The sequence below is a fragment of the Saimiri boliviensis genome, chromosome X, assembly GCF_048565385.1.
Source record: "Saimiri boliviensis isolate mSaiBol1 chromosome X, mSaiBol1.pri, whole genome shotgun sequence".
NCBI classification, from domain to species: domain Eukaryota; kingdom Metazoa; phylum Chordata; class Mammalia; order Primates; family Cebidae; genus Saimiri; species Saimiri boliviensis.
The window spans coordinates 68,885,915-68,907,160 of record NC_133470.1 but is presented as its reverse complement, the minus strand read 5'-3'; the positions used below and the strand labels follow the sequence as shown (position 1 = coordinate 68,907,160).

Genomic DNA, 21,246 nt, shown 5'->3' with positions numbered 1-21,246 from the left:
AATAAAGCTGTGTATGGATATGGATGAGGTCTTCAGGGGGAGGAAGAAATGAAAAGAGGAAAGGAGCTAGAGCTAATTCTTGAGGCACTCCAACATTTAGTGACATAATAATGAGAATAAGCTTGCAAAAGAGACAAGAAAAGAAGGAGCAAAGAGGTTAAGAGAAAAATAAGAAAGGTTGTCCAATAAAGATACTACTTCTAGAAGGTAGGAGACTGATTCATGTGAAATGCTGCTGGGAGCAATAGTAAGTGGGAGGCATTTTTGTGCTGTTACAGTGGTGGTTACTACCGGCATTTAGTGGGCAAGCGTCAGGAATGCTAAACAATAAAGAATTGTCCTGCCCAAAAAGCCAACAGTGACCCCATTAAGAGACCCCTTGCTATGGTCTCAATGTCTCCTCCAAAAGTTATGTTGAAACTTAGTTGCCATTGTGATGGTATTAAGGCACAGTGGCTCACGCCTGTAATCCCAGTACTTTGGGAAGCTGAGGTAGGTGAATCACCTGAGGTCAGGAGTTTGAAACCAGCCTGGCCAACATGGAGAAATCCCATCTCTTAAAAAAAAAAAAAAAAAAAAAAAAAAAAGAGGTAGAACCATTAAGAGGTGATTAGGTCATGAGGGCTCTGCCCTTACAAATGAACTAATGTCATTATTGTGCCAGTGGGCTTGCTATCATGAGAGTGAAGTGCTGTAAAATTGAGTTTTAACCTCTCTGTCTCCCTCACTCTTACTTTCCTTTCTACCTTGTGCCGTGAGATTATGCAGCCTAAATGCCCTCACCAGATAGATGTCAGTGCCATTCTCTTGGACTTCCCTGCCTTTAGAATTATAAGCCAAATAAAAACTTCTATTGTTTATAAATTACTTAATCTCAGTGCTATCACAATTTGACTATCCTCCTTCTGAGGAACAGAAAAATGAAAATAAGAAATTTTCTAATGCCAATGAAGTAAGTTTTATAGAATTAAGACTCATGTTCAGATTGCCGAATTCTAAATCCATTCTATTCTCCTGTATCATAACATCAACTCAAGAATGAGATAGGATATGCGAAGGTCAAAAAGTGTTCCTAAAGTAGTCAGAAGTCAAACTGATTAAAATAAAACATTTTAACATATGCGGAAATCTTATATTTTATATTTTTAGTGTTCTCTGGGAATGGGAGAGGTCAGCATTTTAAATTGTCCTCTCAAATTTTTGTGCTGAGACGCACCTTTACTATATTATTAAATGTGATTATTCAATTGCCTGATTATCTATAAAAATGAGCATATTGCCTAGTCTGTTACTGATAATGATAGGAGATAAATTCAAAAGTGCCAGCAGTCTTATATTTATAATATTTTATAATAATTATACTAATTAGATCATAAGCTTATAAAAGGGAAGGAAAGTCCAAGAGAATGGCACTGGCATCTGATGAGGGCCTTTAGGCTGCAGAGTCTGAATTCATTTAATACCAAAGCCAGTGTTTACTCTGTCTAGTGCTATATTTCAAGCACTATGCATGCTACTCAGAAAATATCTATTGCTCAATAAATATTTATTGAATACATCAAAGTTAAGTAACATGATAATAAAGTGAAATAACAGATGAAAAAGCACCTTAGCACGGTGTCATGTCTAGGTAAAACTTATCTTCTAATCTGGCTCTTAGTTCAGAGTAGCAAATGCTCATTTAAATTACACTTATCCTTATAAGATCAGAAGAGAGAGAAAAAAAGTTGTACAAACAGCTCCTGTCTAGCAAACAACTGCTATTTCTACCACACTTGATCCACAGACTCTGACTTGTCCCTTGGGAAGAGACTCTCAATTCAAAGCAAGGAGAAGGATAGGGTTAATACATTCTATATATAACATTATTAAAGAAATTTGACTACCATTTTATGTCATTTTGAGAGTCCCAAAATAAATAATTTATATTTATTCTTAAATCCTTAATTAAGGAGATTAACTGACTACATAGTCTGAATTCATTTAATACCTGATTTTAGGAATACATGAGTGTCCACAGTTAGCTATATAGTAAGTGGAATACAAGTTGTGCAGACTTTAAATGCGTACTTAACAATACCATTAAATAAACTATCAGCAAGTGTGAGTGATATTTGCTTCTTCACCTTCTGTAGAAAGAGGAAAGAGAAAGCAAGAAAGGGCTTAAGAGAGAAAAGGAAGGGAGGGAGAAAACGGAAAGTTAGAAGGTGTCCAAAATACTGTTTTGTTTGGGTATCTAAATCAAAGTATGATTGAATTAAAATTAATTGAAGGAGTTGAAATTTGCTCTAGACTTTACATGTCGGAACAAGGGCTTTAAGGAAGAAACATATCAGCCTAGGTAAAAAAACCTGAGGTGGAATATGAAAAAAAAAAGTCTGCAAATAGATAACAAAACTTACTGCTTTCAAATGAGCTTCCTCACTACTTGGGCGTTTTCCAAACATTTTGATAATGCATCCTTATAAAGTTGCTATTTTCAATTTGTTTCAGAAACGTGGAAGGAAGCAGTTAATGGCTTTCATTGTTAAGTTTGAAACTTAAAAAGAAACTAAGGGTGACCTAGCCCTTCATCAGCTCTTCAATTCTCTGAAATGACAGAAATGTGTTACTGTGCCTCCACTTTTTTTTTCTTTAAATGCGCCAAAAGAGCACCGTGCCCCAAGAGCTTTGTCTTTCAAATGCAATGCACTTGAATTGCCCAGTAAGGGGATCATCCTGTTCACTTTGTTTCCATAAGTAATTTTGTATAATTCTTGCTTTTTAGATGACATTTGAGCTGTGAGATTTTTCTAAATTCATTCTGACATTTGAAAAATTATCATACAATGCTTTCATGTGATAGAAGCAAATCCTTTTAACCATGCTTATCATGGACAAAAAGCTTCCCAGTGTAAGGAGGTCTGCTAATGACCTGGTCTTTTAAAAGGCTGACTCTATAGTTCCATTTTTTAACCAATTCACATTACTTTCCATCTTTACTTCCCTAATTCATTTCACTCAGTCTACCAGGGATAGGTCAAAATTAATGCTTCTAAACACAAAGATGTCAAACCAACAAGACTCAATGACATCTCATACAATTCACTTTATGCATTTGGTACTATTATATGCTCTCCATTTGATGAAGTAAAAATGGTGTCAAGAGACAAAATTTTATTCCATATGATCAAATCTATGTGGTAATTAGCATATCTAGTTAAATTAAGTATTCATGATATCAAGGCCACAGTTTAATATATATCTACATATCATATATAACACATTATATGTTCATTACACATTTTATGGAAGCTAGACATTGTATTAGACACTGAGTATACGGTGGTGAATAAGCCATGTATATGGCCTATATTCATGGAATTTACAGCTTAGTAGTGGGAATAGACATCACACAAGTGGAGAAGAAAATAGGTAAAATAACATATAGAAAGAGGGATAGATAGATAAATAGATGGAATGATACAAGCTATGAAGGGAATAAACAACCTGGGGTAAAATGATACAGAAAAGCAAGCAGGTGGAAATTTACTTATATATAATGGTCTGGGAAAGCTTCTCTGAGAAGGTTATATATTATTTGAGACTTAAAACTATGTAACATTGATTAAAGAAATAAAAGAATGCACAAATCAGTGAAAAAAGTTTTCTGATAAACTGGAAGTCTTAAAAATGTTATAACATCCAGACTACCCCAAAGCAATCTATGGATTCAATGCAAAACCTATCAAAGTACATATGTTATATTTTCACAGAAATAAAAAAATCAATCTTCAAATTCCTGTGGAATCCCAAAAGACTCCAAATAGCCAAAGCTATCATGAGAACTGACAAAACTGGAGGCATCATAGTCCTGATTTCAAAAGATATTACATAGAAAACTCAGAAATGAGGCAACACACCTACAACTATCTGATCTTCAACAAGGCTGACAGAAACAAGTAATAGGAAAAAGAGTTCCTAGTCAATAAATGGTACTGGATTAACTGGGTACCCATATGCAGGAGATTGAAACTAGACCTATACCCTTCACCATATACAGAAACTAAATCAAGATAGATTAAATATTTAGACATAAGAACCAAACTATAAACATCTTAGGAAAACAGTTAGGAAATACCTTTATCAACATTGGCCTTGGCAAAGAACTTTTGGCTAAGTCTCCAAAAACAATAGCAACACAAACAAAAATTGATAGATGGGACCTAATTAAACCAATATTCAGAATCTATAAGCTATTTAAACAAATCAACAAGCAAAAAAGAAATAACTCCATTAAAAATGAACAAAGGACATGAACAAATATTTATCTAAAGACATACGAGTAGCCACAAAACATATGAAAAATAAATGTTCATCATCACTAATCATAAGAGAAATGTAAATCAAAACCACTGTGCAATACCATCTCACCAGTCAGAAAGGCTATTATTAAAAATTCAAAAAACATTAGCTGCTGGTGTGATTGAGGAGAAAGCGAATGGTTAAATACTGTTGATGGGAATGTAAATTAGTTCAGCCACTGTATAAAGCAGTTTCAAGACTTCACAAATAACTTAAAAAAGAGCTGGCTGAGCGCAGTGGCTCGTGCCTGTAATCCCAGCACTTTGGGAGACCGAGGTGGGTGGATCACGAGGTCAGAAGATTGAGACCATCCTGGCCAACATAGTGAAACCTCGTCTCTACTAAAATACAAAAAATTAGCCAGGTGTGGTGGCACATGCCTGTAGTCCCAGCTACTCGGCAGGCTGAGGCAGGGGAATCACTTGAATCTGGGAGGCGGAGGTTGCAGTGAGATGAGATTGTGTCACTGCACTCCAGCCTGGTGACGGAGCAAGACTCCAAAAAAAAAAAAAAGAAAGAAAAAAGAGCCAATATTTGACCCAGCAATCCCATTACTGTGTATATGCTCCAAAGAAAAGAAATCATTTTACCAAAAATACATATGCACTCATATGTTCACCTCCATGCTATTTACAGTAGCAAAGAAATGGAATCACCATAGATGTCCATCAATGGTGGATGGATAAAGAAAGTGTAGTACATATACACCATGGAATACCATGCAGCCACAAAAAGAATAAATAAATGTCTTTGCAGCAACATGGATGGAGCTGCAGGCCATAATCTCAAGCAAATTAACACAGAAACATAGAATCAAACATCTCACTTTCTGATTTATAAGTGAGGGATAAACTGAATAAATATGGTCATAAACATTGGAGCAATAGACACTGTGGTATATGAGGAAAAGAGGGAGCTGTGAGTCAAAAAACGACGTATTGGGTATTATGTTCACTTCTCAGGTGCAATAACATGTGATACTGGCATAAATGCAGACATATAGAGCAATGGAACAGAACAAGGAACCCAGAAATAAAACCACATATATATGGTCAAATAATCTTCACAAAGGATGCCAAGAATACAAAATGAGGATAGGACAGTCTCTTCAACATATGGTGCTGCGAAAACTAGATATCCACAAGCAAATAAATAAAATTGGACCTTTATCGCACACCTACACAAAAATCAAAAATCAACTGAAAATAAATGAAAGATTTAAATGTCTAAAATCTGAATCTATAAAATCTTTAGAAGAAAATATAGGGGAAAACTTCATGGCAATTGTCTTGGTAATGCTTTCTTGGATATGATACCAAAAGCACAAGCAAAGCAACAGAAGCAAAAAAATAGACAAGTGGGATTACATAAATATAAAAAGCTTCTGTACATCAAAGGAAATAATCAACAGAGTCAAAAGGCAACTACAGAATAGAAGAAAGTATTTGCAAACTGCATAATCTAAGAAAGTGTTATTATTCAAACCGTATAAACAACTTCTACAAATCAATGACAAAAAGTAATTTTTTAAATGTCATTTCAAAAGCTCTAGGAGTACAAGTGGTTTTTGGTTTTATGGATGAATTATGTAGTGGTCAAGTCTGGGCTTTTAGTGTATCCATAATCCAAATAGTGCACATTTTATCCAATAGGTAATTTTTCATCTCTCACCCCCCTCCAAACACACCTCTTCTGTGTCTCCAATGTCCACCATATCACTCTGCCTGTCCCTACTGTAACCATTGCTTAGCTCCTACTTGTAAGTGAGAATGTGCCGTATTCAGTTTTCATTGCTGATTCATTTCACTTAGGATAATGACTTCCAGTTGCTGCAAATGATATGATTTATGGTTTTTATGGCTGAATAGTATTCCGTGGTGTATATGTACTACATTTTCTTTATTCACTGAACAATTGTTGGGCACTTAGGTTTATTCCACATCCTTGCAATTTTAAATTGTGCTGCAACAAACATAAGAGTGCAGGCATCTTTTTGACATAATGACTTCCTATCCTTTGGGTAGATATCTAGTAATGGGATTGCTGAGTTGAATGGCAGATCTACTTTTAGTTCTCTGAGAAATCTCCATACTGGTTTTCATAGACATTGTATTAATTTACATTCCCACCAACAGTGTATAAGTGTTACCTTTTCACTATATCCCTGTCAACATTTACTGTTTTTTGACATTTTAATAGTGTCCATTCTGTGCCAGGCGCAGTGGCTCACCCCTGTAATTTCAGTACTTTGGGAGGCCGAGGCGGGCAGATCACTATGACAGGAGTTCAAGACCAGACTGGCCAACAGGGTGAAATCCCATCTCTACTAAAAGTACAAAAATTAGCTGGGCATGGTGGCCTGTGCCTGTAATCTCAGCTACTTCGGAGGCTGAGGAAGGAGAATTGCTTGACCCGGGACCACAGAGGTGGAGGTTGCAGTGAGCCAAGATCGCGCCACTGTACTCCAGCCTGGGCTGCAGAGCGAGACTCCACCTCAAATAATGGTAAGACTAATAATGTCCATTCTGACTGGGATAACATGGTATCTCATTTTGGTTTTAATTTGCAATTCTCTGGTAATTAGCAGTGTTGAACATTTTTTTTTCATATGTTGGCTATTTGTATGTCTTCTTTTGAAAAATGTTCATGCCCTTTGCCCATTTTTAAGGGGTTATTTGTTTTTGACTTGTTGAATTGTTAGTTTCTTATAGATTCTGGATATTAGTCCTTTGTCAGATGTACAAGTTGCAAATATTTTCTCCCATTCTGTAGGTTGTCTGTTTATTCTGTTGATTACTTTATTTGCTGTTCAGAAACTTTATAGTTTAATTAAGTCCTATTTATTTACTTTTTTGCAGGTAATATAAATAATTTGATTTTAAAATGGGCAAAAACTTGAACATACATTTCTCTAAAAAAGACATACAAATAGCCATCGAGTATATGAGAAGATGCTGAACATCACTAATCGTCATATAAGTGCAAATCAAAACCACATAAGATATCACATCATACCTGTAATATGATTATTATCAAAAAAGCAAAAGTTAATATGTGCTGGTGAGGATGTGGAGAAATTGGAACCCTTGTACACTGGTGGTAAGAATGGTGTAGCTGCTATGGAAAGCAGTATGTAGATTTCCCCCCAACCACCAAAAAAAATAAAGCTACCATATGATCCAGCAATCTCACTTCTGGGTATATATCTAAAAGAACTGGAATCAGGATCCCAAGGAGATATCTACACTCCCATATTCATTACTGCATTAACAATTATAATAGGCCAGGAACTGTGGCTCACGCCTGTAATCCCAGTACTTTGGGAGGCTGAGGCGGGCGGATCATGAGGTTAAGAGATCGAGACCATCCTGGCCAAAATGGTGAAACCCCATCTCTACTAAAAATACAAAAATTAGCTGGGCATGGTGGCATGTACCTGTAGTCCCAACTACTTAGGAGGCTGAGACAGGAGAACTGCTTGAACTCGGGAGGCGGAGGTTGCAGTGAGCTGAGATGGTGCCACTGCACTCCAGCCTCGCACCTGGCGATAGAGCCAGACTCTGTCTCAAAAAAAAAAAAAAAAATCATAATAATTCACAATAGCCAACATATAGAAATATTCCAAATGTCCAATGATGGATGAATAGATGAAGAAAATATGGTATATACATATGCTGGAGTATTATTCAGTCTTCAAAAATAAAGAAATCCGGCCATGTGTTACAACATGAATAAAGCTGGAGGATGTTGTGCTAGCAAAATTAGCCAGTCACAGAAGAACAAATACTTCATGATTCCACTTATATGAGAAGTGTAAAATAGTCAAACTCTAGAAGGAGAGAGTAGAGTGGTGATTGTCAGGGGCTTGGTTGAGAAGAAAATGGGAGTTGTTATTTCATATATATAAAGTTTCAGTTATGCGAGATAAGTCCTTCAGCTGTACATAATTATGACTATACTTAACAATACTTTACTGTGCTCTTAAAAATGTGTTAATAGGGTAGATCTCATATTGCATTCTTACCACAATCAAAAAGTATATTGTAAATAAATAAACAAGCAAACCATGTGTAGAGCAATGATTCTAGTTTGTCATAAGTCAAAATATATTATTAATATATCTCTTTGTGCATGGAAACTTTTGAGAAATTAAACACTTGTATTAAAGATGTATTTTGATATTAGAAACTAGAGGAATTAATCTGAGTGATAAGAAAGAAAAGAAAGATGAACGCTACATTTTTGGCTCCTAAGTGGATGGATGTCGCTATCATTTACTGAGACAGGGAAAGGACAAATGAAGATCAGATTTGTCCTTTGTAGATATTTTAACTGTGATGTTCTTGTGAAACTTCCAATTAGAATTGTTTTGCAGTAGTTGAATATATGCATATGGACCTCAGAGTAGACTCATGGACAAGAGATAGACATTTGGAAGTCATCATAATTTACATTGCATTTGAAGCTGTGAGAATGAAAATATCACCTAATGAAAAAGTATAGTAAGAATCCAATGTTTGGGATCTAATTCTGGAGAACTGTCATATTTGGAGTCTCAGGAGAAAAGAACTGGCTTGAAAAGAAGATTTAAAATGTCCAGAGAAGTGAAAACTTTTGGAGGGTATGATGACAAGAAAAGCAAAAAAGAAGGTATGTCAAGAAAGTGGAAGTAATCCACTTAATGAAACTCTGCTGACATGTTGCATAATATTAGGACAAAAGAAAGTGTCCTAATTTGACAATACGAAAGACAGTAGATACTTAAGCAAAGATAATTTTGGTGGAACAGTGAGGGCAGAATTTAGACTGTAGTTAAGTAGAAAATAATTTAATATAATGTGAAGATAAATTTCCTGAACACACTCATTCACAATAATGGTAACAATAATACCATATAGACATAAACTGCTTTAAAATTTATATTATTGTTTAATCTTTATAACAAAACAACCCTAAAATACAGGTCTGTATACTTTTTCTATAACTAAGGATACTGAATAATTGGTGACATATGTAAGTTAGAAAGTTAGTTAGAAATAAAGTTGTGATTAAAATCCAAGTCTGATTTCAACTCTAGTCCTCTTTCTTCCTTAAGAAGAACCAAGGGAACCAGGAATGGCTAAATTATTACAAAGTGTTCTCTGCTATATCACAGAAAATATTTCAGAAGATTAATTTTCAGAATCTCCCTCTGTCTATCTCTCTCTCTCTCTCTCTCTCTCTCTCTCTCTCTCTCACACACACACACACACACACACACACACACACACAATTCCAAAGACGTGTTCTACTGATGGTGGGCCAGGCGTAAATCTGCCTGAAGCACATCATGACAATCAATCTCCAATAAATGGAATACAATATTATACCCTTTTGCCAGTGTGTCTTAAGTCTTAAACAAAAAGAAAATTTCTGTAAATATTTTAACCACTAGATGGTGTTGGAATGACACAAGAAATTCTTTATTGTACAATTAGTCTTAGATTGCAATCATCCAAAAACTCCCACACCACCTACCCAAAACATCTAAGCCCCACCAAAACTGCCTGATCAAAATCTAAAAATGGATAACAGCCTCATGTGAAACAACTGGAGAAATGTAAACATAAAATAATGAAGTTTTGGGGAGTAAAATGCACTTGAATACTTGGAGAATATATAAAATTAAAGAATATGAGTGTTATTGATAAATTATCAGACAATAAAAATTTAAAAGATGTGAGAATTGTAAATTAAAATATTACTTCAAAATGACTTTGTACTTAATGACATACATTAAAGTCAGTTAATGTTTATATTTTTAAAAAATTGGATGTTGGGCTGGTTTAATATAATTCATTCATTTTCTTTTTCTTTTCTTTTTTTTTCTTTTTTTTTTTTTTTTTTTTTTTTTTTTTTGAGACGAAGTTTCACTCTTGTTACCCAGGCTGCTGGAGTGCAATGGCGCGATCTCGGCTCACCGCAACCTCCGCCTCCTGGGTTCAGGCAATTCTCCTGCCTCAGCCTCCTGAGTAGCTGGGATTACAGGCACGCGCCACCATGACCAGCTAATTTTTTGTATTTTTAGTAGAGACGGGATTTCACTATGTTGACCAGGATGGTCTCGATCTCTTGACCTCATGATCCACCCACCTCGGTTTCCCAAAGGGCTGGGATTACAGGCTTGAGCCACCACACCTGGCCATAATTCATTCATTTTAAAAACGAAAGAAAATATACGTCAAATCTTAATCAGAAAAAAAAAAAACCCAAACCAATAAAAAATTAAGTAGCTAAAAATCATCCATTTTAGAGACATAATTATTTTGCTTTAATTTAATTGAGTCTGCCAGCCTCGAATCTCCTGACTTGACTTACCCTACAATGCACACACACACACACACACACACACACACACACACACAAATACCCACCATTATTCTCGTTAAAATTTACAGCCAAAATATCAAATATTATCTCACTCAGTTACCCAACATCTTTAGATATTTTTTCCAAGATTCTTTCAACTAGCTTTTCAGAACTGAAGTGCAGGGAACTGACAATTCAAGAGAAGTGTCAATGTGCACAGGCCAAAGAAATAATCTAAGAGAATAAATGCCTTACAATTAAAATCCAAAAGGATTTTATTTATACCCCTTCTGCTCCCAATGCCAACCTTATCTTTTTAAGTAGCTAAAATGTATTATTTGTTGTAAAGTTATTGGTGTCAGCCACTTGAGTAAATGGCACAACCACCTATTCTCCTATTGATTTAAAAGGAAATCCCGTATCCGCTTTTGTAAATGTCCAGTTTGAGTTATGGAAGAAGCTATTTCTGATACTATAACTGTCTCTCTTAAATCCAAGCTATCACCATCTCAAGGTCTTGAAAAAGAATGTTAGCCCATTTGTTTCCATCTAAGTGGAAGATATTAAATTTCACTACTTTAAAAGTTTGTTTATCTGTACAAAAACAGTAAAGAGGATTACAACTGTGTTTGCTGCAATGAAGAGCTTCTTTCTGGAAAAGGCTGGAAGCAGGAAGACAAGGGAGAAGCAAATTGTTCCCCACAGTATCCTATAGGCTATAGTAAATGGGTCCTTTCTGATCATTCAATTCATATCATATTTGTTCATGAAGTAAGTCAGCACAAGAATGCCTAAATTTTCCAATAAGAAGAGGAGCTGAGTAATTAACCAACAGAAAGAAAAGTATTATAAATGTGTTGTAATAAATTGCATTAACCTAGATTGCAATTCTAAGGATTTGTGATAATTTAAAAACCTGAACCAATTAAACTCCTAAACGTTTATTCATCTAATTACTTTCAGAGAGTTTTATTCAAATAGCTGTGTTTTGTTTTGGTGGTGTTTTGAGTTTTGCTTCTGATTGTTATCATTTTTTCCCTAAGTATTTTTTGTTTCCAAAATGGGGATTAGAAGCATTGTTAGCATACCTTTGCCACTTAGAAGGACAAAAGTGTGTGTAAAGGTTCATGTTGTAAACTTTTTTCCAAGAAGCAATGCAGTAACTGAACAGGAAACCTGAAGGAATTTACAGAACCTTTGGAAGCGGGAGGCTTCAGCGTACACTGTGAGTCAGGCAAAGGGAAGTGAGTCCTTAGAGTGTGAGAGAGGGAGAGTTTGCCTCTGTTACCAGATTTTTTTTTAAAGAATGAAAACAGTGCAATTCCCTTCTTTAGTCTCATGTAGATTCCCTGGAATATTCTGCAAAAGCAATCTCCACAAACAAAAGGTAACATTTCTTTTCAGCCTTATAAATACCACTAAGATGACCCAAGCTAGTGAACTAAAAGCTAAGTAATGTGACCTGTGTTGGTTTTCAACTTTAACAAGAAGGACTTTCAGATAGTACAAAGCTTGGAAGAAAAGTAATTTTTCTCTTGCCATCCAGGGTCTAGAGTTCTGAGACTCAAGTCTCTGTTAAAGCTTTTTATTGCTCACAATGGCCTATGATCTTAAAGCCTGGCCTTAACCATGCTAGAAGTACTTGGTCATGTACCAATATAATTTGAGGGGCACCAGTGAAATCATTGTCCCACAGATCTCACCCTTAGTCACGAGTTATATACAACTCAAGGTATACACTACTTCTTTTCTCTCTCCTTTCTATATGCATCACATTTTGAACATTTTATTGTGAATATTCAGATGATTTACTTAAAGACCAGAAAAATAATGCAAGGTCCCTTGACAACTAGACTGAAAATAGAGGTTTTTTGGTTGGTTGGTTTGTTTGTTTGTTTGTTTGTTTTTGTTTTTGTGTGTGTTTTTTGAGATGGAGTCTCATTCTCTTGCCCAGGCTGGAGTGCAGTGGTGCCATCTCAGCTCACTGCAACCTCCATGTCCCACATTCAAACGATTCTCCTGCCTCAGCCTCCTGTGTAGCTGGGATTACAGATGTGTGCACCCAGCCAATTTTTGTATTTTTCATAGGGACGTGGTTTTTCACCATGTTGGCCAGACTGGTCTTGAACTCCTGACCTCAGGTGATCCGCCCACCTTGGCCTCCCAAAGTGCTGGGATTACAGGCGTAAGCCACCATGACCGGCTTGAAAATAGAGATCTTTACACAATTTCAACTGAAGTAAGCTGCCCAAAAAACAATTTAGCCCAAATTTTATTTGGGTGGAATAAAATTACATATTTTCTTTCTTTGAATATGTGTCTAGTTGTGGTGCCATGGGTATAGTCCTGCAGCTTTTTGTGGATGATTAAGAACTTTTGTCTGTTTTTCTATTTTAAAAAACCATTTTAATTAAATTTAAGTATTTGACATGGTGCCGAAATATGAAAACATAGTCAAACTCTTCTAACAGACATAATTGTCTTAAAACAAACGTAAGTTAAATTCACCCTAAATTCCAGATTTTTACATTTTCTTTAAAAAATTCATTTGGTCTCCTTAGCTCTTTTAATTCTCTTTTCTTTGTTACTACAAAAGTAGAAGAAAGCAGAGGGCTCTCTCAGAGAAAAAAACAAATATGCAATGGAAGAACATAATACCCACAGTCACACCCATCTGGAGAACACTGTTGTTAACACTTTGGAAAGAAACCTTCCAGAGCCTAATATCATTGTGTTTATATTATTATTTTTAGTAGTTTAAGTACTCCTCCATTTCTGAACATTCAAGTTGTACCAACAAATGACTGGACAGAACATTTCTAATCAGCCTTATTCTATATTGAAATGACCAGAACTCAAAGCTAATGACAATTATAATTTGGGACCAAATTACAATTTAGGCTAAACAGGCAAGTCAGCCATCACACATCTCATCAAATTGCATTTAGTCAGCTTAGGTGTAGGTATTGATTCAGCTAGTCAAATATTGACAGGACGCTCACTTTTTATTTTTGCTTATTACTGATTCTATACAGGTCTTCAAACCAAAAGGATTGAGAATATTTTGATGTGCCAGTGACTATACCTTTCTAATTTAATAGAATTGGAAAAATATCATTTAATATGGCTCAAGTCCAAAGGGAAAAAACAGCATGGGCTCATATGGCCTGTACCCAGTTCACCTCTTCCCACCACCATATCTAGGCACAGCATTAAGCTAAACTGTGATGTCAGGTTTCTGAAGGTGCAGATACCCCATGGACTATATTATCAGAGGTATTTCTTCCTCTTCTCTCCTTACGCCAGAGGCAGTGAATATCTACACATTACTATTTAGAAATAAAATTGTATTGGAAACAGGATCTGTTATGTCTCATAAATTTTCACACAAACCTTTTTATAAACTTGGAGGAATCTTTTTATCCTGAAAGCTTGCTCTTGTTAAGGGTTAACATTTTTTACAAAAACCTCCTCAATTATCCCTGGCATTTTTCTTATCTGTCAGCTATAATAGCATATAGACACAAAGTAGATTTTTTTGTCCAATTTTATTTTAAAAGATATTTAGAAAAAAGAACATTTTACAACGTTGTTGAGATTTCCCAGTGGCTCAGAATGAACTAAATACAGCCTTCTAGGAACTTGTATGACATTCAGCTGGTGGTTTTACTGTAAATGGCCAACCTAAATACATGTTAATGGATAATAAAGCATACCCTGGCTTGCCTTATGATTCATTCTTAGAACCCTAAGCAATTTTTCTAATGTGCCTCTCAGTATTGCTACAGTAAGTTTCTTAGTCTCCCAGGAAAAATCTGCAATGACTCTGTTCATTTGCGAAGGAGGAGGGAAGCAGAATATAAATGTCAAGAAAAGATTATAAACTATAAACTGAATTCCTATGCAGCCTATAAAATGTGAGATTAAAAAGACAGCTCAGTTTAACTAGCAATGAAGCTGTTATGCTTTCAGGATAAAAAAGGTGCTACATATGTGTATATCATCTCGTTATGAATGGGATTTTTTTCAGTGTAAGGGTTGGAATGAGAAGAGGGTTTAGCTGCAGCCAACTGTAAAGTCACATAGCAGGTTTGGTTTTGGGGCATCAGATGTCACTTGGCCTCGGGCAGGGTTTAAACAAACGACACAGTGTGTGTTTTCCTGCTGGGGTCAGCGTTCTCCAAGATACAGTCAGTACTTCAACAGCAATCATGCAGACGTCATCAAGGTGCATACATGCATGTGTTAGGATGGGAAGTTGGAGCAACAGTGTTGAAGGCAGTAGTGATTTTTATTCCTTCTTAGCTAGGGTGAGGTGGGAAGATGTAATCCTCAGAAAGACAAGAATGACAGGAACCATTCAGTTCTCATTTTAGCAATAATAGTGGTATTGGATACTCGTGGTGGTAGTGCTAGGAGCATCTGTATTTGTTCTATTATGCTAGAATAGTATAATATTGGTAGCAGCAGTCACAGTAGCAGCAGCAACAGCTTAAGCCGTGGCAATAGTATCAGTAGCAGGAAAAAAAACCACACCTAACGTTTACTTGAGCTTACTATGTACCAGGCTCTGTGTTAAGCTGTCTGTATTTTATGCATGTAATTCTCACAATAGCTGGCAGAATCTGATAGTATTACCACTCTCATTTTGTAGTTGAGGAATCTAAGACGTAGAGTGATTCTGTAACTTACTCAGAGCCGTAAGGCTGAAAAAAGAAACTACGATTTGAATTTAGGTAGCCTGTCTCCAGAGACTTTCTTCCCCTTACTGTTGCACACTTCCTACGTAAATGGAAATATAACAGAGTCTGCTATTGCAATTTTAATTTTTTTTGCTTCTGATACTATCCTAAGTTTAGCTGGCATGTTTTTACATAAACAACAATATTCACCATACCTAATGCTCTCCAAATAAGACAAAAAATGACAGTGAAACAAATGTAAGGCCAATTCCTTTCATGGTTACTTCCAATGCTAGAAACACCAAGGAAGCTGAAGATAGGAATGTCACTAAAAAACACTGCTCCACATTTTTACAAAGTACTGTTGATTAGTATAGCACTTCTGAGAAATGTTAGCTTCCACATAGCATTTCATGCTCATAGCACAGGTAATAATTCTGAAGAGAAAAGAATGTGTGAGAGTAATACTTGCATTTAACTTAAAGAAAAATTGATCATACTAACATTCTTGAATATTAAATCAGGATTTCTGGTACTCATGGTGCCTTACTCTATTTCATGACATGTAAAACATGCCATTTTTCCAAGAATTTATACAATAACATTTTCAAGACTACTAAATGCTTATTTTTCTAAATAAATGACAATTTCTATGTCCTTTTGTGGGCTGAGAACTACTTGTCTGCTTTGTCTTATCTGTCCTCCTTAAATACAATTGCACAGACATATTATAATCATTTGTTGGCAGCAACTCACTAAGAAGTAGGTGCTAAGAAGGAGAAAACTCTTGCAGCCTGTAAAGTACTATAGTATTATTAATAAAAGTAATATTTCATGTTCAGGGAAATTTTTACTGTTTTATTCTATTTGTTACACTTTCAAAATTGTGTTTTTATCCTCTTGTCTAAAAATCCTTCCCAAGTCCCTTAAGAACATTTCAATGCACCTTTCAATCCAACAAAATGGATTCTGGTCTGCCAGATTTTCTTCCTACTATTATTCATTTAGGGTTCAGATATTTAGACATTTTTCTAATTTCCTGTGGGTGGGCAGAAAGAGTTGGGGGGAAGAATACTGTACATGGGATGAGCAACGGTTTGTCACTTCTTTACACTAAAGTGTTTTTAAATTATTCTCTACTGAAGACGTGAGGAAGGGTGAAAGCAATTCATCTCAATGCACTCCTTTCTGAAGCTACAGTAAAGACAGATATTCTTCCACCTCCAGTAGAACCCTTTAAAAATGAAAAATTCCCAGAAAATGACTCATGTTAAAAGCCAGAAGGTTAAGAATGCCAAACTAGGAATCTGAGGTGTAATCTAAAGATATAAGTCAGCATTGTCTAATCCTCAGTTTTGCCCAGTGCTAACCCAGGATAAACAAACAACTTTAAATCTTGTAATGTGGCACTCAGAGCATAAAAACCATAAGTTGTTAACTTTTAGCTTAAACTGATATACTCTGGAAATCCATCCTGAAAATGGCCAGAAAACTAACATACATAAACCCCAACGTAGAAGGTAAAGCAGTGATCAGTAAAAAAAACAGGTTCAAGTTTTAGCTCTAGATAAACCAAGATGCACAAAGGAGCTCTTGAAATAAGTGATTCCTTTTCAACTTGTTTAATACCATTAATAATTTGTTGGCATTTTTCTTTAAAGTTACTATAGGCTCTCTGGTATTGCTTCACTCCAATTAAACCTATGGAATTCAGTTAGAAGCAAACTTACTTGAGACAGCCAATGATTTGAAAGTACTATTAGATAAACTTAATCCTTGTTCTTTTTTAACCAACTGGTAAGGAAAAAATATACATATTCATATTTATATAAAATAGCTAAATTTATTAAGTGCTTATTTTGTGTGAGTATATATTCTAAATGTTTCATCTATTTTATTTCAATTACTTTTCTAATCTATCTTTATGTAACAGACACAACTGTCTCCATGCTACATATGAGTAAGTCATGGAAGTTAAGTAACTTGCTCAAGACTCAAGGTGAGGAAGTAGAAGGGCTGTTTCCACATGCTTATGAAACTGCCTTTGCCAAATTATGACTGAGCCAATGAAAGAGACCTAACCTAACCGATGCCATCGAGCTTCTAACCTTTACGCTATCCTTGTTCATTCCTGGGTGTAGGCTGAACTAACTTTGGGAGAAACGTAGTTTATAGTTTATAGTATAAAACAAAGATGATAACTGCTCTTTCCCAAAACAAACTTCCTTCTTGCCTGGGAACTAGAATGCCTTTGTAGGACTAACAAATTAGCCATAAGATTAGAAATTATGGTTTAGGAGTCATAGAGCTAGAGGGTACAAGGTTCTGACCCTCCCTAAACTGCTCCTACATCAGTGCTTGACATATTTTGCAGACCCTGCACTTGATGGATCGACTAGCATCACCCTGATCAATTAACTGACTCATCTGATCTTGTGGCCCCAACACAGGAAATGACTCAGCACAAGAAGACAGCATCAATTCCTTAAGATTTCATCTCCTACCTAACCAATCAGCACTCCTGGTTCGCTGACTTCCCCTCACCCACCAAGTTGTCCTTAAAAACTCTGATCCAATGCTCAGTGAGACTGATTTGAATAACAATAAAACTCTCATCTCCCGCACAGCTGGCTCTGCGTGAATTACTCTTTCTCTGTTGTAATTCCCTTGTCTTGATAAATTGGCTCTGTCTAGGAAGCAGGCAAGGTGAATCCATCGGGTGGTTACATTTATATAATTCAAATAAACGCAAGGTATTTCATTTGTGTGAATGATGGTTTAATATCTTTCAAGTATAACATGTCCAGTCAACATGATGTTTTGCTTTTCCATTTCTTGAAAGTCAGTCACATTTTCTCACTGACTTACACTTTTATGATTTTTTTCATTAGCTGGTAGATAAATTTTCTGACGTTCAGCATCAGTCCAGTATAACCTACCTCCCTCTATTTTAAGAAACATTCATTGCTATTTCACTTTAGAAGCAAGAGGAGACTATAAGAAGCTTTTATTTCACAGCAGTTCACAAAAAGATGTTTTCTGGTTATTGTTTCAATTTTTGAAGATATTATTTCAAAGTATTTGTTACATTCAAAATCAAGCATTGTTACCAATGTACGTCAATTTATCTGTCAAACTGCATTTTCTCTCTTGTCAGTTTAGTCCTAAAGTACTTCTTCTCCTGTCAAGCAACAATTATGTTGCTTCTTTGTTCTCTAAATTGTTTAGAATCTCTTCCAGGATCTAGAAGAGTTTCATGATGATACTCAGTGTTCCACAATAAAATTTTTTTAATGTTTTTAATTGCAATATTTTCATTTTAGCCTCAGCTACTTCAAGTAGATAGGCTTGGTCAACTAGTAAGCAACCAGTCTTTCAAAAATGTGATAGTCAACAATCTGCTCTCAATCTGTTACAGATTTTTTGCATTCAGTTGTAGTTCTGTGTGCTAATTTTGAAGAAGGAAGTTGAGTTCCTGTTATAAATGTGTCTCATAAATAATGTTTTTATTTGGTGAGTGAAATTTTATGTATTTATTTTTATTTTTTTAAGTTTCTGGAAAATATTAAAATATTTAAAAATAATGTGAGCATCAAAAGACGTAAGTGAATTGTCAAGTGCTAATTAATCTCAAGAGAATTCATTTCCTTATTTTTATTTAACGATCTTCAATAATCTCTTCTAATAAATGGCATTTGGTGACTTGATAATTATCAACACTTTCTTGTTTTTCCACCTGTTATCATACAGGCTTTATTTTTATTTTCTATTTCGTAAAACAAGAAAAAAAAATTAAGCAGTTCAGTAACCACAGATGTCCATTCTTTTGGATCAATTTGTGATTGAGAGAAATGGAATAATCAAATCCTTGGGGAGCAAGCTTCACATTGAGCTACTGCTGAAATTTCTGAAATACTACATGTTGCCTGGTGTTTTTCAGCACAGGACAGTTCTTTGTTTCCAGCTTTTAATCACAATCGCTATGGTTCATTATGTGATTTCCCTTCATGTCATGATTCCTGTTCTCAATCACTTTATGATCTAAGGTAACATAATATCATCCTGACAGTATATATACCAAGTTAGAAACTTGCATGTGTTTAAAAATATTAATTGTAATTTTTCTATTCTTTTTTTAAGTATAGACATACACATTTACATGTCTCATAACAACAATTGCCAGATAAAAGATAAATGAAATATGTGTGGTTTTAAGCTTCCCACATATTAACCATTTTCTAATTATTTTGCAGAAATGTCACCTTAAAAAGGCTTAAGAGCAGTGGAGATGAAAGATCAATTGTGCAAAATCAGAAATATGGTTTATTCATTTCTTTTAGCTAGGGAAAAAACAGCTAGTCAAAGTGGCAGGGTCAAGTAAAAAAAGTTATTCAAGTAAAATTTAGGAATAAAGCAAAATAAAAATGTATTTTGATTTATTAACAATTAAATATAGCATTTTCCTAATAAAACATTTGAAATTGCTGATATTTGAATGCTTACTATATTAAAATTACTTTTACATTATTCCATATAATCCTCACTATAACCTCACAATAATATATGAAGTGCAAATAGCTAGACCAAAATTAAACAACTAGTATGTTGTAGAGCAGAGATTTGAAGTGAACTTTGACTGCCAGAGCTCATGGTCTTTTCATTACATAATGCCACTTCATTAAAATAGACAAAAATTACTCTATATAGATATGTTTATTTTACATATTAAAAATAAATTCTTAATGTCCTTCTAACGACAAGAGTTTCTTAAGCCCCCTAAATTTTTACTTTATAAAAAAACAAACAAACATCTAAAGTACAACAAAATGATGAAATACTAAACACATTTATGTTTTATTTCATGTGGTCTGTATATCTTATGATTTCTCTTTATGCAACAAACTCTATGTGGTGCAATCGTAAATTTTTTTTGAAATTAAGTTAAAACTATACACCTTTCTGGATAATGGCTAGAACTAGAATCTATTGTTTAGAATACTTGTCAGAAAGGTCTGTGTCAATCATCAGTAATAATCAGACATGGTTTCTGTAGTTCTCCATGCAAAGCAAATAAAGCCTGCCTAGGTTAAATTTTGCTTCTTATAATTTGGCACTTTCTGTGCTGTAATTTGGCAATAATTCTCATATACTTTATGAGGTTTGCTGTTCCTACCTTTTTCATTACTTTTTCCTCCACTATCAGATGGTGCCTCACACTTGTTATATACAACAGAGTATTTTTATTCATCATCAGACTCTGACCTTTGGTTGCCCTTTTTCATTTTTATTGCTTTGTCTTTTCACTGTGAAACTCCAAAGCTTTGTTTCAACAAAACTATTTTTATAATAGATAAATGTGAATTTTTCAGGAAAGCCACTTAAAAAGCAAATAATAAAAATTGAAGTTTTAAAAAAAGATTATAACAAAGATGTTAAAGAAAGTAAGAACTGTTTTCTATTTAGATAATTATTCAACCATCAATAGACCATGTATTTGCTTTTGCCATTACTATATAATGTGTCTAAGTATAAACAAGTTCTTATAGTGAAAGAAAGAGTAGTATCTCCATAATTTTTTAAGAAAGCACCTAGTACTTTAATTTGGGCTGCCAGGCATTTGATCAAGTTATCGAATAATAATACTCTCACACGTCTCTAAAATATTTTAGCAGTCTTACTTTTCTCTAAAAAGGCACACATGAGACAATACTAATGATAAATGTATTAATAGATAAATAAAATATCTTCAATAAATATTTATTGCCAATTTTATGCTAGTTAATGAGTAAAATAAAGACATATATAAGTCATTGTCACTGTCTTACAGGAGCTCATAGTCCAGGAAGGTGGATGTGGTTAAAAAAAAAAGCTC

The 21,246-nt window shown here is 34.8% G+C and overlaps 1 long non-coding RNA gene across 1 annotated transcript in view; it reads left to right on the top strand.

Moving 5' to 3' along the window:
• LOC120366587 (uncharacterized) overlaps positions 1–17,992 on the top strand; it is a 79,203-nt gene extending 61,211 nt beyond the window's left edge. Inside the window, exon 4 of the long non-coding RNA XR_005581204.2 lies at positions 17,749–17,992. This is a non-coding gene — a long non-coding RNA (uncharacterized LOC120366587). The remainder of the gene's footprint in view (positions 1–17,748) is intronic.
• The last annotated feature ends 3,254 nt before the right edge of the window (positions 17,993–21,246 follow it).